We start from the raw sequence: 27694 nt of genomic DNA, 5'->3' as shown, positions 1-27694 counted from the left end.
GATTGATGCACAACACTACCTCAGTCCTATGGCGTCCAAACTCATTGATAGTGTCCTCAGGGATAGTTACAGGTTCAGTACAAAGGAAGAAGATTCCAAAGCATTTTAAGTTGTATTGTCTTAAGGGTGAAATGAGAGTATCAATAAAGATAATTAATCTACTCATTTATTAAACATTCACCATTGACTGTCACTGCATGAGCTAGAGAGACGTTAGAAGAATCAGATCTTATGGTGCCCCCTGTAAGTATGCAAGTAAGTTGTACTGAGACATAATTATATCAACTAGAAAGCAAATGTATTACTTAAGTCTATAAGTTGATGAACAAGTAGTACAGGTAATTGTCATGAAATTGTAGAAGAGAAGATACTTAAGCCCTTCATTAAGTTAGAAAGAAACAGTCAGTTAAAGGAAACAGGCATTTAAAGGAATGGGGACCCATAATGCTAGAGGGAAGTAGCAACCAACAAGAAGGAAAGTAGATTATAGAAAGAAAGACAAGTTGGGTAGGGGCATCCCTGTTTCCTTATTGTCCTACTTACTCTTTCCAAAGCAAAATCTCTACATGGTCTCTATTTGGTTTTCCAGTACCTAAGTCAGCCCTGACTAGAATAGGCATTCACTTGAACTCTGCATGTCTGACATGTTCTCATCTGTTACAAAGGGAATAAACTATACTTCTCTTATATCTACCAAGGTTTCTGGAAGCTTAGAAGCAATGATAGGTAGTGAAGGTTCTTTGAAATGTACTAAGTACTATAAAACTGTGAGGCACTAATACTTATTTTCTCTATATAACTCTTTAAGAGGTATCCAAGCTGTCTGGCCAGGATTGGAATTTGTAGTTTTAATTCAACTTGACCACTGCAGTAAGAGACAGGCTTCATCATTTCTTTATCAGAGTAAGTGTGTTTTTGCCAAGAAGAACACACATTGGACAACATTTAGCCAAATCTAATGATAGGTGTTAACCCTTGGAATGTGATTTTAATAGCCAATAGGTATTTATAATTAATGTGCAATAACTCAATTATGCACATCTCTTTAAATTTAATAGGCCCAGTTAAGGTAAGATCATTAAGCACCCAACTGAATGTTAAACACATATATTTAGGGTTTAACGACTGTGCAGCAGATGCTGGATGGATTATGGGATTGTTAAAGGGTATTAAGAAAGTTGTTACTATTGTGGGGGTATTTAATTAATGTTTTAAGCGATCTCTACTTTGAAGTCTGCCCAACATTCTAGGTGAAATCAGCTTGGGGAACAGGAGCATAATTGGCAGCGTTACTGGTTAAACCGAACCACGCTGAAGGAGAACACAATGAAACAGCCCTCTAATTAGTGTGAGAAATGACAACAACACAACAAAAACCACCAAGTGTCTCCAATGACAGGTGCAGCAAATAACAAGGCTGATGAAAGATTTTGCAATTAAAGATTCTGCTATGAAGATTAATGGAGTATTATCTTAAATTAATATAAGGCGGGCGATCAGAGATGAGTTTCTGCTTTACAAGCAGCCCTCCTTTTCTACTTCTCTTCCCTTAATTTGTTTATAGGAGTCAAGTCCTCTTTACCATCCCCTAGTATTCAAATCACTTTTGATTTTATAGTTTCTCTATTCTTCTTTTTCTGAATGTCCATGGATTACTTTTTTTTCTTTTGGTCTCTTTCTCTTTCTTTCTTGACAAAAATCAAATGATTTCAACTTAGTGTCAGTGTGCTGTCTCCTATACCCAACATCTCACTAGGTTTTTTTTTACTCTCCATCAGAGGGGTTGTCTAAATTACAAATTACTGGTCTGATGCACAGTAGGGTGATGCTGGTTGGCAGTAAGGTATCGAATATTACAAAATAACTAGAAGAGAGGCTTCTAAACACTTTCACCACAAAAAAAGCGATAAATGCATGAGGTGTGGGATACACTAAACACCTGAACTTGATCATCATTATACAACATATATACATATTGAAACATTAAATTGTATTCCATAATATGTGCAATTACAATTTGTCAATAAAAATGTATAAAATCACATTATGGAAAAATAAACACGCAAAGTATAGATTAGTCTACTCGAAGCTCAAGGACTACACAAATGTTATAATAAAGAGGGAGATTAAATAAGGAAGATACCTTGTTTAAATATTTAAAATTATTAGAATATTTATTTTTGTTGTCATGACCTCACCATTTTTTCAATAAATATTGATCGTCTACTATGAACCAAGCATATTGTATTCTAGGCATCAGGGGTACAAGCAGTAAATAAAGAAGTACATTCTCTGTATTTAAAAGTTTACTTTCTAGTTGAAGGGATTCTAATAATCAAATGATTTCAACTTAGTGTCAGTGTGCTGTCTCCTATACCCAACATCTCACTAGGTATTTTTTTACTCTCCATCAGAGGGGTTATCTAAATTACAAATTACTGGTCTGTTGCACAGTAGGGTGATAATAAATATTTATTATCAAATATGTATTTATTTATCAAAATAAATACAAAGCAAGAGCATGGCAGATGGTAATTGATTCAACTGGAGAAAATGCAGCCGACAATGCCAGGGGTAGGGGTTGTTATTTTTGAGTGATCTCACTAACAGTGGCATTTAAACAGATATGTGAAAGAGGTGAAGTGAGGAACAGTAAGGAGGCCTGTTTATCTGGAACTGAGTGAGAGAGGGTGGAGATAAAATCAGAGGGGTGGGCAAGGGAGTCAAGTTACACAGGTGTTTATTGGGAATCTAAGGACTTCGGCTTTTACTGTAGGTCATATGGAAAGCCACTAGAGAGTTTGACCATAGAAAGACATAAGCAAATTAAGTTTTAAAATAATCATACTAGCTGCTATAAAGTGGGCCACTGTCACCTGGAGAGGAAATTGCAATCGATAATAAAAGAGAGAATTAATAGTGGTTTGACTTGGACGGTTGTAGCCTAAGTCAGATTCTAGATGTGCTCTAGAGATAGAGCCAATAGCATTTGATGACAAATTGGATTATTTTAAGCTTTTGGGACTGAACAATTAGAAGACTGAAATTACCATTTACTGAGGATGAAAGTTTAGTGAAAAAAAATCAAGATTTTCTTTGAGGGCATGTTAGGTAGAACTGCAAAGTGGTTATTGGATGTAGAACTCTGGATTTCAGGAGGAATTTCCAGAATGAAAATATAAATTTGAAAATTATTTACATGGGATAATATCAGAAGCCATAAAACTGAATGAAATCACCTTAGGAGCAAATGTAGATAGAGAAGAAGGGGAGGTCTGAAAACTGAGCCCTGTAGTATTCCAACATCTATAGACTGGAGAGTGAGGGGAACACAGCAAAGACGACAGAAAAAGCAGCCAGGTAGAGAGGAAAATACCAAGAGGAGAGTAAAGAAGTGTTTCACTTGGGAGGAAATGATCAGTTGTGTCAAATGCTGCTGATGAGATGAGAACTGAGAAATGTGTATTGGTTTAGCAACATCATTGGTGACCTTGTCAGGAGCTATTTCAGTGAAGTCCTGGGTTAAAAGACTGATTGGCATGTATTAAATCAAGAATAGAAAAGAACTGGAACTAGTGAGAATATAAATCTCTTTGGAGGGATGTTGTAAAAAAAAAAGTGAATAAATGGAGCTGTAGCTGGAGAGGGATGTGAGATCAAGAGAAAAATATCTATTTATTTATTTATTTGTAATTTGCCTACAACCTCCTATAAAAACATATTTTAAAATGTAAGCGAAAATATATTTATATGCTGTTAGGAATGATCCAGAATAGAGGAAAACTTTATGATGCAGGACCAAGGAAGAGCATTGCTAGAGTATAGTCCTTAAGTAGGCAAGGGAGGAAGGGACCTGCTGCACAAATTATGGCATCGAGTTCAGAGGTGACCATAATCAATTCATTCATTGCAACAGGAGGAACGACAGCGTATATGGGGATAGGAGGGTGGGCTGGTCAATGCAATGGTGCAAGACTGCGCATGCTCTCTTCTAGTTGCTTTATCTTTATACATACTTAAATAGGAAGAAAAGGTAGCAGCTAAGAATGAGAATGAAGAACAAGGAGTTGGAGGTTTGAAAGCAAAGTAGAAGGCAAAAAACAGTCATGAGCAAAGAGGGAAACAGGATTGCAGTGTGACTATAAAAGGCCATTTAAAGTCACTGGCCACAAATTTTATTTTTATTTCCGTAGGTTTTTAGGGAACAGGTGGTGTTTGGTTACATGAATAAGTTCTTTAGTAGTGATTTCTGAGATTTTGGTGCACCCATCACCTGAGCAGTGTTCACTCTACCCATTCTGTACTCTTTTATCCCGCACCCTCCCTTCCCCCACCCAAGACCCCAAAGTTCATTGTATCATTTTTATGCCTTTGAGTCCTCATAGCTTAACTCCCACTTATGAGTGAGACCATATGATGTTTGCTTTTCCATCCCGTAGTTACTTCACTTAAAATAGTGGTCTCCAATTCTATCCAGGTTGCTGCAAATGCCATTATTTCATTCTTTTTTATAGCTGAGTAGTATTCCAATATATAACATATATATCACATTTTTGAAATCTACACATTGATTGATGGGCATTTGGGTTGGTTCCATAATATTGCAATTGCAAATTGTGCTGCTAAAAACACGTGTGTGCAAGTACCTTTTTGAATAATGACTTCTTTTCCTCTGGGTAGATACCCAGCAGTGGGATTGCTGGATCAAATGGAAGATCTACTCTTAGTTCTTTAAGGCATCTCCACATGTTTTCCATAGTCGTTGTTCTGGCTTACATTCCCAGCAACCGTGTAAAAGTGTTCCCTTTTCACCACATCCATGCCAATGTCTATTATTTTTTAATTTTTTTATTGCCATTTTTGCAGAAGTTAGATGGTATTGCATTGTGGTTTTGATTTGCATTTCCCTGAAAATTAGTGATATGAGCATTTTTTCATATGTTTGTTGGCCATTTGTATATCTTATTTTGAGAATTTTCTATTTATATCCTTAGCCTACTTTTTGATGGGATTTTTTAATATTATTATTGCTGATTTGTTTGAATTCCTAGTAGATTCTGGTTGTTAGACCTTCGTTGGATGTATAGATTGTGAAGATTTTCTCCTACTCTGTGGGTTGTCTGTTTACTCTGCTAATTTCTTTTTCTATAAAGAAGCTTTGTAGTTTAATTAAGTTCCATCTATTTATGTTTATTTTAATTGCATTTGCTTTTGGGTTCTTGGTCTGAAATCTTCGCCCAAGCCAATGTTTAGAAGGGGTTTTCCAATGTTATATTCTAAAATTGTTACGGTTTCAGGTCTTAGATCTAAGTCTTTGATCCATCTTGAGTTGATTTTTGCATGAGATGAGAGATGAGGATCCAGTTTCATTCTTCTGCATGCGGCTTGTCAGTCCAGCACCATTTGTTGAATGGGGTGTCTTTATACCACTTCATGTTATTGTTTGCTTTGCTGAAGATCAGTTGGCTGTAAGTATTCGGCTTTATTTCTAAGTTCTCTATTCTGTTTCCTAGTTTATGTGCCTGTTTTTATACTAGTACCCTCCTGTTTTGGTGATCATGACCTAATAGGATAGTCTGAAGTCTGGTAAGGTGATGCCTCTAGATTTGTTCTTTGTGTTGAGTATTGCTTTGGCTATGTGGGCTCTTTTTTGGTTCCATATGAATTTTAGGAGTGCTTTTTCTAGTTCTGTGAAGAATGATGCTGGTATTTGGAGGGGAATTGTACTGAATGTATTGATTGTTTTTGGCATTATGATCATTTTCACAGTATTGATTCTATCCATCCCTGAGCATGAAATATGTTTCCATTTGCTTTTGTCATCTATTATTTCTTTCAACAATGGTTTGTAGTTTTCCTTGTAGAGGTCTTTCACCTTCTTCGTTAAGTATATTTCTAAATATTTTATTTTGTTTGCAGCTATTGTAAAGGGGGTTGAGTTCTTGATTTGATTGTCAGCTTGATTGCTGTTGTTGTATAGCAGGGCTACTGATTTGTGTACAGTAATTTTTTAATCCTGAAACTTAGCTGAATTCATGTATCAGTGCTAGGAGATTTTTGGAGGAGACTTGAGGGTTTTCTAGGTGTACAATCATGTCATCGGCAAACAGCAACAGTTTAACTTCCTCTTTACTGATTTGGAAGCCCCTTATTTCTTTCTCTTGTCTGACTGCTCTGGCTAGGACTTCCAGTACTATGTTGAATAGAAGGGGTAAAAGTGGGCATTCTTGTTTTGTTCTAGTTCTCAGGAGGGAATGCTTTCAACTTTTCCCTGTTCAGTACAATGTTGGCTGAGGGTTTGTCATAGATGGCTTTTATTACCTTAAGGTATGTCTGTCCCTTCTATGCTGATTTTGCTGAAGGTTTTAATCATAAAGGGATGCTGGATTTTGTCAAATGCTTTTTCTGCATCTATGGAGATGATCATTTGATTTTTGTTTTAAATTTTGTTTATGGCAGGGCACATTGGCTCACGCTCTTAATCCCAGCACTTTGGGAGGCTGAGATGGGCGGATCACAAGGTCAGGAGTTTGAGAGCAGGCTGGCCAACATGGCGAAACCTCTTCTGTATTAAAAATACACAAATTAGCTGGGCATGGTGGCAGGCACCTGTAGTCCCAGCTACTCAAGAGGCTGAGGCAGGCGAATTGCTTGAACACAGGAAGCAGAGGTTGCAGTGAGCTGAGATTGTGCCACTGCTCTTCAGTCTGGGCAACAAAGCAAGACTCTGTCTCAAAAAAAAAAATTGTTTATATGATCTATCACATTTATTGATTTGCATATGTTAAACCATCTTTGTGTCCCTGGTATAAAACCTACTTGATCATGGTAGATTATCCTTTTGATATGCTGTTGGCTTTGGTTAGCTAGTATTTTGTTGAGAATTTTTGCAACTCTGTTCATCAGGAATATTGGTCTTTAGTTTTCATTTTTTTATTATGTCCTTTCCTGGTTTTGGTATTAGAGTGATACTGGCTTCATAGAATGATTTAGGAGGATTCCCTTTTTCTCTGTCTTTTGGAATAGTGTCAATAGAATTGGTATCTTTTGTTCTTAGAATGTCTGAATTCAGCTGAAAATCAGTCTGGTCCCGGAATTTTTTCTTTTATTGGTAACTTTTAAATTATCATTTCAATATTGCTACTTGTTATTGGTTTGTTCAGGATTGTATTTCTTCCTGGTTTAATCTAGTAGGTTTGTATATTTCCAGGAATTTATCCATCTCCTCTAGGTTTTCTGGTTTATGCACATAAAAGTGTTCGTAGTGGCCTTGAATCATCTTTTGTATTTCTGAGATATATGTTGTAATACCTCGTTTCATTTCTAATTGAGCTTATTTGGACCTTCTCTCTTCTTGGTTAATCATGCTAATGGTCTATCAACTTTATCTATCTTTTCAAAGAACCAGCGTCATGTTTCATTTATCTTTTGTATTTTTGTTTGTTTGTTTCCATTTCATTTGGTTCTGCTTTGATCTTGGTTATTTCTTTTCTTCTGGGTTTCGGTTTGGTTTGTTCTTCTTTCTCTAGCTCCTTGAGGTATGACCTTAGATTGCCTATTTGAGCTCTTTCAGACTTTTTGATATAGGCATTTAAGACTATGAACTTTGCTCTTAGCACTACCTTTGCTGTATGCCAGAGGTTTTGATATGTTGTGTCACTATTATTCAGTTTAAATAATTTTTAAATTTCCATCTTGGTTTCATTGTTGACCCAATGATCATTCAGAAGCAGTTTATTTAATTTCCATGTATTTGCATTGTTTTGAGGGTTCCCTTTGGAGTTGATTTCCAATTTTATTTCACTGTGGTCTGAGAGAGTGCTTGATATGATTTTGATTTTCTTAAATTTGTCTGAGACTTGTTTTGTGGCCTATTATATGGTCTATCTAGGAGAAAGTTCCATGTGCTGATGGATTGAATGTTTATTTTTCAGCTGTTGTGTAGAACATTATATAAATATCTGCTAAGTCCATTTGTTCTAGGGTATAGTTTAAGTCAATTGTTTCTTTGTTGACTTTCTATCTTGATGACCTGTCTCGTGCTGTCAGTGGAGTATTGAAGTCCCCCACTATTATTGTGCTACTGCCTGTCTCATTTCTTAGTTCCAGTAGTAATGGTTTTATAAATTTGGGAGCTCCAGTGTTAAGTGCATATATATTTAGAAATTGTGATACTTTCCTGTTGGACTAGTCCTTTTATCATTGTATAATGTCCCTCTTTGTCTTTTTGAACTGCTGTTGCTTTAAAGTTTGTTTTGTCTAATATAAGAATAGCTACTCTTGCTCCACTTTTGATGTCCATTAGCATGGAATATTTTTTTCAACCCCTTTAACTTTAGTAAAGGGTCTCTTGAAGATAGCAGATACCTGGTTGGTAAATTCTTATCTATTCTGTATCTTTTAAGTGGAACATTTAGGCTGTTTACATTCAGTGTTAATATTGAGATGTAAGGTACTATTATATTACATTCATCCTGCTATTTGTTGCCTGAATATCTTGTTTTTGTTTTTGTTTTTGTTTTTCATTATGTTACTGTTTCATAGGTCCTGTGAGATTTATGCCTTAAGGAGATTCTTTTTTTTTGGATGATTTGTTTTAAGATTTAGAGCTTCTTTTAGCAGTTCTTGTAGTGCTGGCTTGATAGTGGCAAATTGTCTCAGCATTTGTCTGTCTGTAAAAGACACTATCCTTCCTTCATTTATAAAGTTTAGTTTCACAGGTTACAGAATGCTTGGCTGATAATTGTTTTGTTTAAGGAGACTAAAGATAGGACCCTAATTTCTTCTAGCTTGCAGAGTTTCTGCTGAGAAATCTTCCGTTAATTTGATTGGTTTTCCTTTATGGGTTACCCGATGCTTTTGCCTCACTGCTCTTAAGATTCTTTCCTTTGTCTTGAGTTTAGATAATCTGATGGACTATGTGCCTAGGCAATGATCCTTTTGTGATGAACTTCCCAGGTGTTCTTTGAGTTTGTTGTATTTGGATGGCTAGACCTCTAGTAAAACTGGGGAAGTTTTCCTCAATTATTCCCTCAAATATATTTCCAAAACTTTTAGATTTCTCTTCTTCCTTGGCAACAAAATTATTTTTAGACTTAATCATTTAACGTAATTCTAAATTTCTTGGTGGCTGTGTTCATGTTTTTTAATTCTTTTTTCTTTGTCTTTGTTGGATTAGGCTAATTCTAAAACCTTGTCTTCAAGCTCTGAAGTTCTTTCTTTTACGTCTGCAATTCCATTGCTGAGACTTTCCAGCACATTTTGCAATTCTCCAAGTGTGTCCTTCATTTCCAGAAGTTGTGATTGTTTATTTATTCTATCTATTTCACTGGAGATTTTTCCATTCATATCCTGTATTTTTTTTTTTTTTTCTTTAAGTTGGACTTCACCTTTCTCTGGTGCTTCCTTGATTGGCTTAACAGTCAACTTTCTGAATTCTTTTTCTGGGAATTCAGAGGTTTCATCTTGGTTTAGATCCATTGCTGGTAAGCTAGTGTGATCTTTTGGAAGTGCTGAAAAACCTTCTCTTGTCTTATTACCAGAAGTTTTTCTGTGTGTGTGTGTGTTTTTCCCCCTTTCTTATTTGAGTGGACTATGTCAGAGGGAAGATCTTAGACTCAAGGACTGCTGTTCAGATTCTTTTGTCCCACAGGGTAATCCTTTGATGTGGTGCTCTCCCCTCTTTCCTAGGAATGGGGTTTTCCTGAGAGCTGAACAGCAGTGATTGTGATTTCTCTTCTGGATCTAGCTACCCAGTGGAGCTACCAGGCTTTGGGCTGGTACTGGGGAGTGTCTGCAAAGAGTCCCATTGTGATCTCTCTTCAGTTCTCTCTGCAATGGATACCATCACCTGTTCTGGTGAATGTAGCAGTGAAACGAAGTGGACTGTGTGAGGGTCCTTGGTAGTATTTTTGCTCAGTGCACTGGTTTTATGTTGGTTAGCCTCCAGTCAGGAGGTGGCACCTTCAAGAGCACATCAGCTGAGGTAGTATAGGGATCATTGGGTCATGGACAAGGCCATAGAGCTCCTAAGACATTATATTCTTTATCTTCAGCAACCAGGGATGGTAGAGAAAGACCATCAGGTGGGAGCAGAGTCTGGAGTGTATGAGCTTAGACTCTCCTTGGGCAGGGCTTGCTGCCAGCTGCTGTGAGGGATGGGCTGTGGTTCCCAGGTCAATGGAGTTATGTTCCCAGGGGGATTATGGCTGCCTTTGCTGTGTTACATAGGTTGCCAGGGAAATGGGGGAAAGCCGGCAGCCACAGGCCTCACCCAGCACCCATGCAGCCTACAGCTTGAAAGGCTGGTCTCATTCCCACCATGCCCCACCAACAGCACCGAATTTGTTTCCAGGTAGCCAGTGAGCAGTGTTGAGAACTTGCCCCAGCTACAAGTTCCCCAGCTGGAAAAGCAAGCTGACTCACAGTTCCTCGGCTGCCCCATGGAGCCTGCAGCAGTGACCCACCTCCTTCCAAGGGTCTGTGGATTATCTCAGATTTCCTAGTATATGCCTTTGGTAGTTCTTGGAGCGAAAGTTCCAGTGTGGGTCTCCATATGCTGCTCTGTCTGTCTGAGAGGCAGCTGCAAGTTAGTCCTGCCTCCTATCTGCCATTTTGCCTCTACCTCCTATCAAAAATTTTAAATTGAGACCAAAATGCATTTTTGTAAGTATTTTTTTCTGGGTAAGGGTGGATGAAGAGTGGATAGAGAGTTGCATGTATCTAGGCTCAGGATTTTTGCAGAGTGAGCATAATAAAAAAGAGAGATAATGGAGATGAGGGTATACGCAATGAAATGATTGAAAAAAAAAATGGTGGATAGAATTTAAGCTGGGTGTGGTAGGGTGACAGGAGAATATAAAGAATACAAAGGAGGAGGAGAATAAAGTCCCTTTTATGAACTGCTCTGGTCATTAAGTCTAGTTTCCCTCTTTCGTTGCTGTTGTAGCCCTTTTGTTGCCCAGATACCCCACAATGGCAACATTGGCTACTACCGAGCAATTGTGATCAGGGCCATTAGAATGTCCTCAAAAAGAAATGTAAGCCACCCAGGACCCAGAAGTCATGGACATGAAACAGCATAGTGCCTTGAAGTCAAATGCTATTGCAATACAGTTGGCACCCAACCCTGCTTGTGTCCAGGGTTGTACCTAACCCTACCTGTTTCCAATTTGGTATGACCTGAAGAGAGACAGAGAGAAAGAGAAAAAAAATTATCTATCTATCTATCTATATATACACACACACGTGTATGTATATACTCATTCCTCATGAGAGAACAATCACTAAAAACTATGTATTGAGTGTAGTTCTGAGTAGGCATGTGTAACTTGTGTTTCACCTCTGTGTGTGTAAGAGTGTATATCCTTGTGAACTTGCATGTATCAAATGTCTAGCTCTTCTCATAGGGCAGGACAGTTCTGTGATTTGTGCTTTCTTTCTGCCTTTTTCAAGATACACACAGCTCACCACCAGAAGAGAGTTCAAAGTACCTGTGTGCCCTTTAGCCTGAGTCAAACTGTCTCCACCAAGCTGTCATATCCATTCATCTTCAGAGTTTCCCATACTGTACTGCACTCACCCCCATGACCAGATTGCTAAAATGGCGGTATAGCATGGCCGTAGAGTCCCATTACTTTACCAGCAACACAGGGAACATTTTTTTTCCTGATCAAATGAGATTCAGTTACATGTCAGGGAAAACCAGCATCAGCAGCTTGTGTCATTTAATAAAACCTAAAGTTACAAGTGTCCTGAATAGTTCCCTTAGAAGCTATTTTAAGTGGACAGCCCTTCCCCGGAAAGCCCCGTGAGTGCAGAATAACAGAAGTTAATTTTAGCAAGCACTTTTTAACCTACATTTGGGGACAAAAATGCCAGGAAACCTATTATATAATTGAAGTAAAAAGAAACCCTCTGGGTGTGACAAAAAGTTGTCTGTCTCAAGTTACTGCAAATGGAAAAATGATATACCGAGGAGCTTGGTATTTGAGATGTCCAATAGTCAGAAACTTTTATTTGCTGAGAAGGCAAATGAGGGCATCTGGATGTTAAAGAATACTTGACACTGTGGGCTGCAGGGCTGCTGGAATGTTACCATGGGGCATTTATGTTCTCAAGTGGAATTGAGACTCCCATTGGAAACAGGAATTCCACACCAAAATATGAAGATCAGAAACCAAATTTGTTCATCTGGAAGAACTCCTGAGAATCCCGGATCTGCCTTAAACCTAAGCCGTTTACAAAGCAGAGGTGCCAGGATGAGGCAGTCAAAGTATTACTGTATCTTCCTTGCCTCATTCAGTATTTAGACTATTCAAGCTGATTATCTTCATGGATATCTGACCTTCCACTCTCCTCCACTTCTATCCTATGTGACCTGCCCATTGTTCCTGGCCCCTTCTATCCTATGTGACCTGGCCCATTGTTCCTGCGTCTTCTCAGCTTCACGTGGCTTCTTCAGTATGGCTGCAGAGTGCCAGTTTGTCCATTGACTAGCTGCATAGCCTTAGCCAGGTCACAGGATCTCTCTAAAACTGTTTCTCACCTGCAAAGTGAATGAGTTTGAAAATGTCTACTTCCCATTGTTGTTGAGTAAATGAGAAAAAGGTAAATACTTTTAAAAAATTGTAATTTAAAAATATAAATCAATGTTGCTGAAGATGGTCTTTTCACTTCTTTGAAAAGAAAACTGGCAACCAGATTTTGACCTTGCTCTACTTTCTGCTTGAATTTGGTAAACATTTTCTTTCCTGATGGAAGGAAATTTCCCTGGCAGATGTTGGTCCTCTTACCCCACTGTCTAGAGCCTTATTAGACATAGCTTTCATTCTTCTGCTGTCTTAGTTTCCATGATCAGTTCACCTACAGTTCCCTGAAATGCTCTGTAAAGGGCACTAACCTTGTATGCCCTTCTAAAGATTGCACAGCACCAGCAACCACTGTTATTTAAGGCATGATGAAAAGTGATACAAAGACGTCAGCGGTTTATCTTACGATCTTTTTTCATGTTATTTCATTGGTGATCCACCACAACTTTTGATAGAGGAAATATGATTCCAGATCTTTAGATTGAAAACCCCCAAGACTTGTAGAAGTTAAAGGTGTTGGTTATGGGCTTTCTTTTCTTTACACTGTTGCTTATATCAGAAAATCCAGGGTTTAGCTACCGGGTTTTAGCACGTCTCAGACGGCACACACAAGCTGGGTCATTGAAGACGGTTAAATAGGTTATTTACAAAGCAGTGGGCAGGGCTCAGCAAGTCAACATGGGATGGTATAGTACCTCTGGGCTACTAACAGAGAGGATTTGCTACCACTTCAGACATGAAGAACAAGAGAGAAAGCTATTACAGGAATCTAGAAGGAGGGGTATATGGAAAGATGTCAACATAATCCAGAAGGAAATTTTACTCCAGGGAGTTAATTCTCCAGTTTCATTCTATGTTACCCTGCCTTTTTCCTTGATTTCTTCCTATCACCTTTATTGCCTGAACACAACTGGAAGCCAGAAGCCAAATACACAGAAGAGAGTAGAGATAAATACAGAGTTAATCTGTAGGGACAAATAAAATATTGATAGAAAAAAATGATTATATTTGCTCTGGAACCCAGATTCATTCTCTCATTCTCTCTCCTCCTCCCCTCCTCCTCCTCCCCTCCTCCTCCTCCCCTCCTGCTCCTCCCCTCCTCCTCCCCTCCTCCTCCTCCCCTCCTCCTCCTCCCCTCCTCCTCCCCTCCTCCTCCCCTCCTCCTCCTCCCCTCCTGCTCCTCCCCTCCTCCTCCTCCCCTCCTCCTCCCCTCCTCCTCCTCCCCTCCTCCTCCCCTCCTCCTCCTCCCCTCCTCCTCCTCCCCTCCTCCCCTCCTCCTCCTCCTCCCCTCCTCCTCCCCTCCTCCTCCCCTCCTGCTCCTCCCCTCCTCCTCCTCCCCTCCTCCTCCCCTTCTCCTCCCCTCCTGCTCCTCCCCTCCTCCTCCTCCCCTCCTCCTCCCCTCCTCCTCCTCCCCTCCTCCTCCTCCCCTCCTCCTCCTCCCCTCCTCCTCCCCTCCTCCTCCCCTCCTGCTCCTCCCCTCCTCCTCCTCCCCTCCTCCTCCCCTCCTGCTCCTCCCCTCCTCCTCCTCCCCTCCTCCTCCCCTCCTCCTCCTCCCCTCCTCCTCCTCCCCTCCTCCTCCCCTCCTCCTCCTCCCCTCCTCCTCCCCTCCTCCTCCTCCCCTCCTCCTCCTCCCCTCCTCCTCCCCTCCTCCTTCTCTTCTCCCCTCCTCCTCTTTTCCACCCACCACCTCCTCCTCTTCTGCTTCTCCTCCTCTTCCTTTTCCCGTCCTCCTCCTCTTCTCCGTTTCCTTCCTCCCTCCTCCTCTTCTTGTCCTTTTCCTTCTCCTCCTCCTCCTCTTCTTCTTTTCTTTCATTCTTTTTTTTTTTTAAGACAGAGTCTTGTTCTTTCACCAGGCTGGAGTGCAGTGGCATGATCTTGACTCACTGCAACCTCTGCCTCCTGTGTTCAAGTGATTTGCCTGCACCAGCCTCCTGAGTAGCTGGGACTGCAGATTCGTGCCACCACACCCAGCTAATATTTTGTGTTTTTAGTAGAGACGGTGTTTCACCGTGTTGGCCAGGATGGTCTTGATCTCCTGACCTTGTGATCCGCCTGCCTCAGCCTCCCAAATGCTGGGATTGCAGGCGTGTACCATTGTGCCTGGCTGCCACTGCCTCCTCCTCTTCCTCCTCCTCTTTCTTTTTCCTCCTCCCCCCTCCTCCTCTTCTTCTTTTTTTCCTTCTCCCTCTCCTCCACCTCCTCCTCCTCCTCTTTCTTCTTCTTCCTCTCTCTGTTCCAATTTTTCATTCCGGAATAGTTTTATATTTACAAAAAAATTGCAAAGAGAGTACAGAGAGTTTCCATATACCATACATCCAGGTTCCTTGCTATTATTAGCATTTTACGTTAGTATGGTGCATTTGTAACAACTAATGAATTAGTATTGGTATATTATTATTAACTAAAGTTCATACTTTATTTAAAGTGTCTTAGTTTTTATCTGATGTCCTTCTTCTGGTCCACTGTCCCATCCAGGATATAGCACTGCATTTAGTAATGTCTCCTTAGGCTCCTCTTGGCCATAATCACTTCTCAGACTTTGCTTATTTTTGATAGCCTTGACAATTTTCAGGAGTACTGATCAGGTCTTTTGTAGAATACTCTTCTATTGACATTTGTCTGATATTTCTCCCATGATTAGATTCTCTCATGATTATGGGTTTTTGAGAAGAGAATCACAGTAATAAAGTGCCATTCATCACATCATATCAAGGGTACATAGTATCAGTGGGACTTATCACTGTTTATATTTGTTGTTTATGGTGATCACTGGTGATGCTAATAACCTGGATAAAATAGTTTGTCAGGTTTCTCCACTGTGGTGCTGCTCTTCTTTTTCTCTTTCCATACTGTATCCCTTGTAAGGAAATCGCCATGTGCAGCACACACCTAGGAAATTGAGAGTTATCCTTCACCTCTTTAAAGGTGGAGTAGCTATATAAATTATTTGGAATTCTTTCTCATGGGACATTTGTCTATTTTCTCTTATTTATTTGTCCAATAATTTCTTTATATTCAGTAAAAGCCCTCAGTTATTTCATCAGAGGATAGTATTAGAAACCAAGAGGGCTCTAGGTGTACTTATTGATACTGTGGTGTTTCTAGGCTATTCTAGTGAACAGTCAAGGAAGTATCAATGTGCATACTGACTAATCTATATACACATACTATAAATATTTCTCTAAGTAACTATCCATACCTACATTAAGCTAAGCCTGAATTCATAGTGATTTCTCCAACTCTAATCTGCTACCACATGGATCATTCTAGCCTTCTTCTATTGCTTATCTGTAACCCTCCAGTATAACAATGGGAAATCTATCAGTCGCCATCTACCATCTGTTTACTTAACTGTTTAATTCTAGTACACATGTATAGTGGTTTCACAATTTTATTCTTTACCCCCATAGGGAGCTTATCAACTAGAGCACAGTGCTTTTGTAAAATTCTTTTCCTTTAGTCTTATAGAAGCCTCATTTTCAAAATTACTTAGGCCAGCACCCTTTCTTCTACTCCATTTGGTGAGGTTGTTTCATACATTTGCAATACGGTTAAATTGCCAAATTCAGGATTCCATTTTGGGATCCCTTAACTTCCTAAGAAAATTATTGCATACCTTAAAGTTTACTATTCATGCTATAAAATTGTACGAGTTTTGACAAATGCCCTGTGTCGTGTATCTGTGTCTGCTATTGTAACGTCCTATCGAGTAGTTTCACTGTCCTAAGTACCCCCTGTGCTTCACATATTCAACCTCTCTATCTTTGAAGATGCTGATCTGTTTATCATGTCCATAGTTTTATGTTTTTTCAGAGTATCATGCAAATTGAATTAAACTACGTGTGCTCTTTTCAAACTGCTTTATTCACTTAGCAACACACATTTAAGATTAATCCAAATCTTTGTGTTGCTTGATAGTTCATTTCTTTTTATTGCTGAATAGCATTCTGTGGTATGGATGTACCACAGTTTTATTTAACTATCCACTTATTGAAGGCCAGCTCAGTTGCTTCTATTTTTTAGTGAGTATGAATAGAGCTTCTATAAACATTTGTACAAAGGGATTTTTGTTGTGAAAATAGTTTTCAAATACATTGGGTAAATATCTAGGAGCACGATTACTGGATTGTATGGTAATGCTAAGACTATGCTTAGCTTTGCAAGAAATTGCCAAAATCTCCGAAATTGGATGTACCATTTTGATTTTTCACCAGCATTAAATTGAGATTCCTGTAGTTCCACATCCTCACCTGTGATTTATATTGTCTTTTTCTTTTGGGGGGATTTTAGGTATTCTAATAAAATATGTAATAGTATCTCATTGTTTTAATTTGCATTTCCTCCCTAGGCAAGTGATATGGAGCATTTTTAATGTACATATTTGCCATCTATATAAATTTATTGCTGAGGTATCAGTTCAAATATTTGCTCATTTTAAAATTAGATTGCTTATTTTCTTATTGTTCAGTTTTAAAAATTATTTATATCTTGGATACAAGTTCTTTGTCAGAAACATGATTTACTCATATTATTTGTCACTCTGTGGCTTGATTTTCATTTGCTTAACTGTCCTTCATGAAGCAGAAATTTTTAATTTTAATAATACAAACATAGAAATTTTTTTGTCATAGATCATACTTTTGGTGTTGCACCTAAAATCTTACTACAAAATCCAAGCTCACGTAGATAAAAATATCTACGTGAGCTTGGATTTTTCTTCTTGAGTTTTCTTCTGGAAGTTTTAAAATTTTGCATTTTAAATTTAGGTCTAGGATTTATTTTGAATTTTATTTATTTATTTATTTATTTATTTATTTATTTATTTATTTTTGAGACAGAGTCTTGCTCTGTCACCTGGGCTGGAGTGAAATGGTACAATCTCGGCCCACTGCAACTTCTGCCTTCCAAGTTCAAGCGATTCTCCTGCCTCAGCCTCCCAAGTAGCTAGGACTGCAGGTATACACCATCATGCCCAGCTAATTTTTTGTAATTTTTAGTCGAAACAGAGTTTCACTGTGTTTTTCAGGCCTGTCTTGAACTCCTGACCTCAAGCGATCTGCCTGTCTTGGCCTCCCAAAATGATGGGATTATGGGTGTAAGCCACCGTGCCCAGCCTGAATTTATTTTGTATAAAACTTAAAGTATGTGTCCAGGTTATTTATTTCTTGCATATGAACGTCCAGTTATTCCAACACCATTTGTTGAAAAGGCTAGCCTTTATGGGCTGAGTTGCTTTTGTACAGAAATCCATTGACTTAGCACTAATAAATAAATTCAGCAAGGCTTCAGGATACAAAATCAACATATACAAGTTAGTTGTGGTTATATAATTAACAATGAATAATCTGGAAAATAATTAAGAAAATGATTCAATGTATAATAGCAAGAAAAAGAATAAAATAGTCTAAAACAACAAAGATATTAAAAGAATTGTACAGTGAAACTACAAACTGTTGGGGAAAGAAATTAGACAAATAAATAAAAGATATGACATGTTAATGGATTGGAAGACTTAATATTGCTAAGATGTTAATACTACACAAAGCAGTTTACACACTCAATGCAATCCCTATCAAAATTTCAAGAAAGTGTTTTGCAGTAATAAGAAAGATTCATCCTAAAATTTATATCACATTTGGCTGGGCATGGTGGCTCATGCCTGTAATCCCAGTGATTTGGGAGGCTAAGATGGAAGAATTGCTTGAGGCCAGGGGTTCAAGACAAGTGCCTAAGCAACATAGTGAGACTCCATCCCTACAAAAAAAAATTTAAAAAAAAATTCAGGTGTGATGGCTCATGCCTCTAGTCCCAGCTACTTGGGAGACAGAGGCAGGAGGATGACCTGACCCGAGGAGTTGGGGCTGCAGTGAGCTCTGATTACACCACTGCCCTCCAGCCTCAGTGACGGAATGAGACTCTCTCTCAAAAAGAAAAAAAATCTCCAAAGGATCCCAACTAACCAAAACAATTTTAACAAAGAAGAAAAAAATATATAGAACCCACACTTTCTAATTCAAAACTTACTACAAACTATAGTAATCAAATCTGTGGTGCTGGCATAAAGACAGACATATTGATCCATGGAAAGAAGCCAGAAATAAACATATGGTCAAATGATTCATGCCAAGGATGTCAAGGCCATTCAACAAGGAAATGATAGTTTTTTCAACAAATGGTTCTGGGAAAATTAGATCGCTGCATGCAAAAGAATGAATTTGGACTCTCATTTTACACCAAAACCAGGAAGTAACAAAATGGATCAAAGATCTAAACATTAGAATTAAAGCTATAAAACTCTTAGAAGAAAACATAAGGGAAACTTTTGACATTGAATTTGACATTAACTTCTTGAATAGAGCAAAAAAAGCAAAAGCAACAAAAGGAAAAATAAATAAAATTTTAGAGAAACTGAAAACTTTCATGCCATATTTTATATTGTGAAAAGACAACTAACAGAATGAAAGTATTTGCAATTCACATACTTACCTTATAAGGGATTAATGCTTAGAATATGTAATGAACTCATATGACTCAATAGCAACCCAGTTAAAAACATAGGCAAAATGCTTGAAGACACATTTCTTCAAAGAGCATGTACAAATGGCCAATAAGAACAGGAAAGGATGATTAATACCTCTAATAATTAGGACAAAGCAAATCAAAATCACAATGAGATACTAATTCATTCCACTAAATGGTTATTATTAAAAATAGAGCAAATAATATATATTGGTGAGGATGTGGAGAAATTAAAACCTTTATGCACTGATAGTCAGAATATAAAATGGTATAGTCACTGTAGAAAACAGTGGTAGTTCCTAAAAAATCGAACATAAAATTACCCTATAGTTCAGAAAATTCCTCTTCCAAAATAATCAAAAGCAGGGGCTCTACAGGATATTATTATACTGATGTTCATAGCAGTATTATTATTAACAATAGCCAGAAGGTGGAAATGACAAAAATGTCCATCAGTGGATGAATGGTTAAACAAAATGTGATATACACATAGATTCGAATATTATTCAGCATTAAAAAAGAAGGAATTCTGATGCAAGCTGCAACATGGATAAGCCTTAAATACATTATTTAAGTGAAATAAGTCAGAAAAAAAATAACAAATTTTGTATGATTCCACTTATATACCTAGAATAGTCAAATTAATGAATAGAAGGTAGAATTTTGGTTAGTAGGGACTAAAAGAGGAAGAGGTAATGGGGAGTTATTGTTTAATGGGTACAGAGTTTCAGTTTGAGGTGAAAAAATTTAGAGATGGATAGTGGTGATGATTTTACAACAAACGTGAATGTAATGAGTGCCACTGAATTGCACACTTAACGTTTATTTAAATGGTATATTTTTTGTTATGTGTATTTTACTACAACTTAAGGAAAAATAAATCAGTTGGCTGTATCACAGGTGGTTGTTTCTGGGTTCCCTATTTTGTTTTATTGATCCATGTGTCTATTCTTTCATCAATACCACATTGTTTTGATTACTGTAGCTTATAGAGTAACTGAAATTGGATTGTGCTGTTCTTCCAACTTTGTTCTTTAGCATTGTGCTTTTATTCTAGATAGTTTTTCCTTTTCACATAAACCAATATCAAGTATTCCAATTCATGAGCATAGTATACCTTTCCATTTATTTATTCTTTGATGTTTTCTTTCGTCAGTGTTTTGTACTTTTTCTCATAGTTTTCTATACATATTTTGTTAAGATTTTACCTAACATACTGCTGAAGTATTTTATTTGTTATTAATGTTATTGTAATTTTTTAAATACAAAACTCCAGTTGTTCACTACCACTATATAGGAAACCAACTGGCCTTTGTATATGTACCTTGTATCCTGTGACTTTGGTACACTTTCTTCAGAATTTTTTTTTTTTTTTGTAGATTATTTGAGGCATTTTCTACTTAGACAATCATGCCAGTGATAAATTAACATGGTTTCATTTCTTCCATATATGTATATTCCTTTTTCTTTTGTTATTACACTAATGAGGACTTCTAGTACAATGTTGAAGAGAAGTTATAAGAGAAATTATTCTTGCCTTGTCTCCAATCTTAAGGGGAAAATAACCAGTTTCACCATTATGTATGATGTTACCTGCAGGTTTTTGTAGATGCTCTTTATTTATGAGAAAGTGTCCTTCTATTCTTAGTTTGCTAATAGTTTTGAACATGAATGTGTTTTGTATTTTACCACATGCTTTTGTGTGTCAGTTGCGAAAGTCATATAATATTTCTTCTTTGCCTTGTTAATATGATATATTGCATTATTTTTTAAATGTTTCTGCAGCCTTGCATAGCTAGAATAAGTTTCTTTTTTTTCCTGTGGTGAATGATTATTTTAAAACATTGTTGTATTTAATTTGCTAATATTTTATAGTATTAAATTTGCTAACATTTTGTCTAGGTTTATGAGATGCATAGTGTTCCTTTTTTTCTACTGAAAAAAAGAAAAACTTTTTTTCTTTTATATGGGTTTGGTATTAGGGTAATGCTGATTTCAGAGAATGAGTTAGAAAAGGATGCCACCTCTTTTATAATCTAGAAGAGATTGTGGAGAATTGGTATATTATTCTTTAATGTTGAGTAGCTTTCACCAGAGAAACCATCTGGGCCTGGTAAACTCTTCTTTTTGGAAGGTTGCTATAAATTCAGTTCAATTTTTTAGTAGATACAGAACTGTTAAAATTACTTATTTCTTGATGTGGGTCTTAAAATAGTTTGTGAATTTCATAAAATTTGTCATTTTCATCTAGGCTACCATTTTATTTGACATGAACTTGTTTTTAGTTTTTTATCCTTATAATGTCCATGACATCAGTAAGAATGATTGTTCTTTCATTGTTGGTATTGGTAATTTGTGTTCTTTCTTTGTTTTTTTTCTTGGTTAGCTTGACTGGGTGTTTAACAATTTTATTTATCTTTTCAAAGGATCAGCTTTTGCTTTTATTGATTTTCTCAGTTATTTTCTTGTTTTCAATTTTATCGATTTCTGCCCTAATTTTTAGCATTTATTTTCTTCTGTTTCCCATAAGCTCAAATTGCTATTTTTTTTCTCTAGTTTACTAAGGTAAAAACTTAAAACATTGATTTTAGATTTTTCGTCTTTTTGTTATTTGCATACATTTATGAGGTACAAAATATGTATAGGTAGCAAAATTATACTACATGGATGTACTGTGTATTTGTGAAGTCAAGAGTTTTAGTGACTTCATCACCAGAATAATGTACATTGCACCCATTAAGCAATTTCTTATTATCCACCCCTTTTCATCCCCTCAGCCTTCCAAGTCTGCATTGTCTGTCTATCCCATGCTCTACATCCATGTGTATACATTATTTCGCTCCTGCTTACAAGTGAGAACATTCAGTATTTATCTTTCTGTGCCTGAATTGTTTTACTTAAGATAATGGCCTCAAGTTCCATCCATGCTGCTGTAAAAAGACATAATTTTATTTTTCCCTGTAGTTAAATAGAATTCAGTTGTGCCTGTATACCACACTTTCTTTATCCAATTATTCACGGATGGACACTTTGATTATGCATCTTTGTATTGTAAAGAGAATGGTGATAAACATACAAGTGCAGGTATCCTCTGGATATAATAATTTCTTTAACTTTGGTTAGATACCCAGTAGTGGGATTGATAGATCAAACGGTAGCTCTACTTTTAGTTTTTTCGGAAGTCTCCATACTATTTTCTGTAGAGTTATACTACTTTGTATTACCACCAACAGTATATAAATGTTCCCTTTTCACCACATCTTCACCAACGTTTATTTCTTACCTTTGCAATAGTAAGCGTTCCGACTGGTATAAGATGGTATTCTCTTCAGATTCAATTTGCATTTATCTAACAATTAGTGATATGGAGCAGTTTTTAATAAACTGGTTGGCTACTTGTAGATATTCTTTTGAAAAAACTGTCATGTTCTTTTCCCCTCCCTCTTTTTTCTTTTTAGACGGAGCTTGCTTCGTTGCCAGACTGGAGTGCAGTGGTACCATCTCGGCTTACGGCAACCCCTGCCTCCGGGTTCAAGTAACAAGTGATTCCCCTGCCACAGCCTCCTGAGTAGCTGGGACTACAGGTGCGTGCAACCATGCTTTTGCCCACTTTTTAATGGGATTATTAGTGTGTTTTTTGTTGAGCTGTTTTAATTCCTTGCAAATTCTGTATATGTGTCCCCAGTTGGAAGCATAGTTCGCAAATATTTTCTCCTGTTCGGCAGGTTGTTCCTCTGTTGATTCTTTCTTTTGCTGTGCAGAAGTTTTTAGTTTAATTAAATCCTGTTTGCCTACTTTTTATTTTTGATATCTGTGCTTTTGAGGTTTTAGTCATGAATTTTTTGCCTAGACCAATTCTAGAAGAGTTTTCCCAATGTTTTATTACAGTGTTTTTATAGTTTCAGGTCTTACATTTAAGTCTTTAATTTATCTTAATTTTGTACATGGTGAGAGACAGGAGTCCAGTTTTATTATTTGTGTATGGCAACCTACTTTTTTCCAGGACCTCTTATTCAAAAGGGTGTCTTTCCCCAGTGTAAGTTCTTGTTAACTTTGTCAAAGATCAGTTGATTATAAATTTGTGACTTTATTTCTGGATTCTTTATTATGTTCCATTGATGTATGTGTCTGTTTTTATACCAGTGTTATGCTGTTTTGGTTATTATAGCCCTGTGGTATAGTTGGAAGTTAGGTAATGTGATACCTCCAGCTTTGGTATTTTTACCTAGAATTTCTTTGGCCATTCAGGCTTTTTTTTTTTTTTTTTTTTTTTTTGGCTCCATATAACTTTTAGAATTTTTTTCTAGTTCTGTGAAAAATGACATTGGTATTTTTGATAGGAATTGCATTGTATCTGTAGATTGCTTTCAATGATATGGTCATTTTAACAATATTAATTCCTCTGATTCATAAGCATGGAATGATTTTCTGTGTTCTCTACAATATCTTTTATCAGTGTTTTGTAGTTTTTCTTGTAGGGATTTTCTATCTCCATGATTAAATGAATTCCTAGGTATTCTCTTTTATAGTTACTGTAAATGGGATTGCCTTCTTAATTTAGTTCTCAGCTAGATCATTATTGGTGTATGGAAATGATACTTCTGTATGATAATTTTGTATTTCAAACCTTTATTGAATTCATCTATTAAACCTAGGAGTTTTTTGGTGGAGTCTTCAGCGTTTTCTAGAATAAGATCATATCATCAGGATACAAAGATAATTTGATTTTTCTTCTTTTCAATTTGTATGCCTTTTATTTCTTTCTTTTGCCTGATTGCTCTGGCTAGAACTTCCAGTACCATGTTGAATAGGAGTGCTGAAAGTGAACATCCTTTTCTTGTTCCAGTTCATAGAGAAAATGCTTTCAGCTTTTCTCCAGTCAGCATCATGTTGACGATGGATTTGCCATATACAGTCTTTACTAATTTGATGTATGTTTCATCTAGATCAATGTGTTGAGGGTTTTTTTCATGAAGGAATGTTGATTTTATCAACTGCTATTTCTGTATATATTGAGATAATCATATGATTTTTGTTCTTAATTCTATTCATGTGATATATCAAATTTATTGATTTGCATATGTTTAACCATCCCTGGGCTAAAGCCCAGTTGGTCATGGTGTATTATGTTTTTGTCATGCTATGGGATTCAGTTTGCTAGTATTTTGATGACAATTTTTGTGTCTATATTAGGGATATTGGTCTGTAGTTTTGTTGTTGTTGTTGTTGTTGTTCTTTGTCTGGTTTTGGTATCAGAGTAATACTGGCCTTGTAGAATTGGTTAAGGATAATTTTCTCCTCTTTGATTTTTGAAACTATTTCAAAAGGATTGATATTAAATCTTCTTTGCATGTTTGGTCAAAAATCCCATGAATCCTTCTGGTCCTGGGATTTGTTTTGTTTTGTTTTGTTTTGGGGAAATATTTTAGGTACTGATTCAATCACATTGCTCATTAGTGGTCTGCTCAGGATTTCAATTTCTTTTGGTTAAACCTTGGATGATTGTATTTCTGCAGAAATTTATTCATTTATTTTAAGTTTTCTAGTTTGTGAGTGAATAGTGTTGAGAATAGTCTCCAAGGATCTTTTGTATTTCTGTGACAGCAGGTGTAATCTCTTAGTTTTCATTTCTAATTTTGTATATTCTCTCTTCTTTTCCTGGTTAGTTTAGCTAGTGGTTTATAAATTTTATCTTTCCTTTTTTTTTTCCTTTGGAGATGGGGTCTTGCTCTGTCACCCAGGTTGGAGTGCAGAGGCACAATCTTGGCTTACTGCAACCTCTGCCTCCTGGGTTCAAGCAATTTTCCTGCCTCAGCCTCTTGAATAGCTGGGACTACAGGCGCACACCGCCATGCCTGGCTAATTTTTTGTATTTTCATAGAGACAGGGTTTCACCATGTTGCCCAGTTTTTCTTGAACTCCTGAGCTCAGGCAATCCACCTGCTCCAGGCTTCCAAAGTGCTAGGATTACAGGCTTGAGCCACTGTACCCAGTGCAATCTTGTTTATCTTTTAAAAAAACAAACTTTTCATTTCATTGATCTTTTATTTTTGTCTCTCATATTGTTCTTTGATTGTTGATATTTATTTTTCTTCTGCTAACTTTGTGTTAGTTTTATTCTTGTTTTACGAGTTCCTGGAGGTGCAGTATTAGGTCATTTATTTCTGATCTTTCTACTTTTTTGATGTAGGCACTTACTACTACAAAATTCCCTCTTAGCACTGTTTTTGCTGCACTCTGGAGGTTTATTTTAATGTTGTATTTTGTTTTTTGCCTGTTTCAAACAATTTTAAAATTTGCATCTTAATTTCTTCCTTGACCCAAAGTTCATTCAAAAACATGTTGTTTAATTTCCGTGTATTTATATAGTTTCTGAAGTTCCTCTTGGTATTATTTATTGTTTTATTCTGTAGTTATCTGAGAAGACATTTGATATGATTTCAACTTTTAAAATTTATTGAGACTTGTTTTGTGCCCTAACACATGATCTATCTTGGAGAATGTTCCATGTGCTGATGTGAAAAATAAATTCTACAGTTTTGGGGTAGAATGTTCTAAAAATGTCTTTTGGGCTCTTTTGGTCTAAAGTTCAACTTACGTCAAGTGTTATTTTTGTTTATTTTCTGTCTTGATGATCTGTGTAATGCTTTTAGTGGGGTGTTAAAAGCCTTGAGTATTATTATATTGTTGCCTGTATCTTTCTTTAGGTTTAGTAATATTTGTTTCATGAATTTTGGGTGCATATACCTTTATCATTATATACTTTTCTACTTTGCCTTTTTTTGTTGTTTTGTTTTGTTCCTGATTTATCTGATGTAAGTATAGCTATTCCCGCATGACTTTGATTTCTGTGTGTGTGGAATACGTTTTTCCACCCTTTAACTTCCAATTTTTATGTACCTTTACTGCTAAGATGAATTTCTTGTTAGTATATAGCTGAATCATGGTTTATTTCATTTATCCCACATATCTAAATCTTTCATATGGAGTATTTAGTTTATTTTCAAGATTAATATTAATATGTGAAGTTTCTGTCATATTGTTAATTGTTATGTAGTTGTTTTTCAATTCTTTGTTTCTTTTTCTCAGACTGTCTTTGTGATTTTGTGGAATTCTGTCATGTTGCCACTTGACTTCTTTATTTTCTTCCTTCGTGTGATTGTTTTACACTACCTGTGAGTTTTATACTTTCACGTGTTTTTATAATGGAAAATATGGACCTTTCATTTTCATACTTAGGACTCTTTGGAACATTTTTTGTATAGCCTGTCTACTGGTGACAGCTTCCTTAGTATTTGATTATCTGGGAAATACTTTATTTCCTCTTCATTATGAATCTTAATGTAGCTGGATATAAAATTTGTGCCTGGAGGTTGTTTTTCTTTTCGCATTTTGAAAATGCTATCTCATTTAATTTTGACTCACAAGTTTTCTGCTGAGAAGTCTGCTGTTAGTCTGATGGAGTTTCCTGTATAGGTGACTAGATGCTTTTGTCATGCCAGTTTTAAACTTCTTTAACTTTAGCTTAACTATCTTTGACTTTAAATTGTCTGATTACACTATGTTGTGGTGAAATTTTTTTTACAATGTATTTTTCTGGAGATCCTTGTGCCTTCTGTATCTGAATGTCTAAGTCTCTTGTTAAACTTGGAAAATCTTTATCACTTAAAAAAATAGGCCCTAAATATAATGATTATATATGTATACGTATATACATATATATTATAAATAAATATAAAATTCAGAGCTTTTCAATTTTTCTTCCTTTTTGTGAATATTGGTAATTTGTAAGTCTCATGGCTGTATGTATTCTTATATGTCTCAAAGGCTTTGCTTATTATTTTTTATTTTTATTTTTTCTGACTGGATTATTTCAAAAGACCTGTTTTTAAGTTGTGAGGGTCTTTCTTCTGCTTGGTTTAGTCTATTTTTAAATATTTCTGATGCATTTTATAGTTCCTTCAAAAAATTTTTCACTTTTGGAATTTCTGTTTGGTTTTTCTTAAGATACTTATATCTTTGATAAATTTTCCATTTATATCCTGAATTAATTTTCTAATTTCCTTTTATTAATTTTTATATTTCTTTTGCATCTCATTGAGCTTTAAAATCAATATTTTAAAATTCTTTATCTGGCATTCCAAGATTTTTTGTTTGTTTGTTTTTGTTAGGATCTATTGCTTAGAATTATTGTGATCCTGTGAGGGTGTTATAATATCTTGCTTTTTCATGCTTCCTGTATATTTACTGGTTTCAGCACATCTGGAGTAGCAATAGCTTTTTCTTATTTTTGAATTTACTTTTTTGGGGGGAGACATTTTTCTTGATGCTGTGACTATGTTGTATGTTGGGTAGGGTGATTTGACTTTGCTTCTGGGTGCATGCAGTGGTAAAGACTGTGTAATTTCCGTGGCTATAATTAGCCTTACTATGATGGCTTTCTCAAATGAAAGTTGTAGTAGCAGTGAGAAGGTTTATGACTTTCTGAGCAGCTGATATGGTATAAGCAGTGAGGTTAACAGTGGTTGTGAGATATCTTTCATTCCTGAGCAGCATGCTGTTGTGCCAGCAGTTGTAATGGGCTG

The 27694-nt window shown here is 36.5% G+C and overlaps 1 long non-coding RNA gene across 5 annotated transcripts in view; it reads left to right on the top strand.

Moving 5' to 3' along the window:
• Window positions 1-27694, top strand: part of LOC141582264 (uncharacterized) — a 432453-nt gene that overhangs the window by 230053 nt on the left and 174706 nt on the right. For all 5 annotated transcript variants that reach the window (XR_012515085.1, XR_012515083.1, XR_012515086.1 and 2 more), the window contains one exon: window positions 22568-22693. This is a non-coding gene — a long non-coding RNA (uncharacterized LOC141582264). The remainder of the gene's footprint in view (window positions 1-22567; window positions 22694-27694) is intronic.

The sequence above is a fragment of the Saimiri boliviensis genome, chromosome 19, assembly GCF_048565385.1.
Source record: "Saimiri boliviensis isolate mSaiBol1 chromosome 19, mSaiBol1.pri, whole genome shotgun sequence".
Classification (NCBI taxonomy): domain Eukaryota; kingdom Metazoa; phylum Chordata; class Mammalia; order Primates; family Cebidae; genus Saimiri; species Saimiri boliviensis.
The sequence above is the reverse complement of the archived record's forward strand: the minus strand, read 5'-3'. Positions and strand labels throughout refer to the sequence as shown.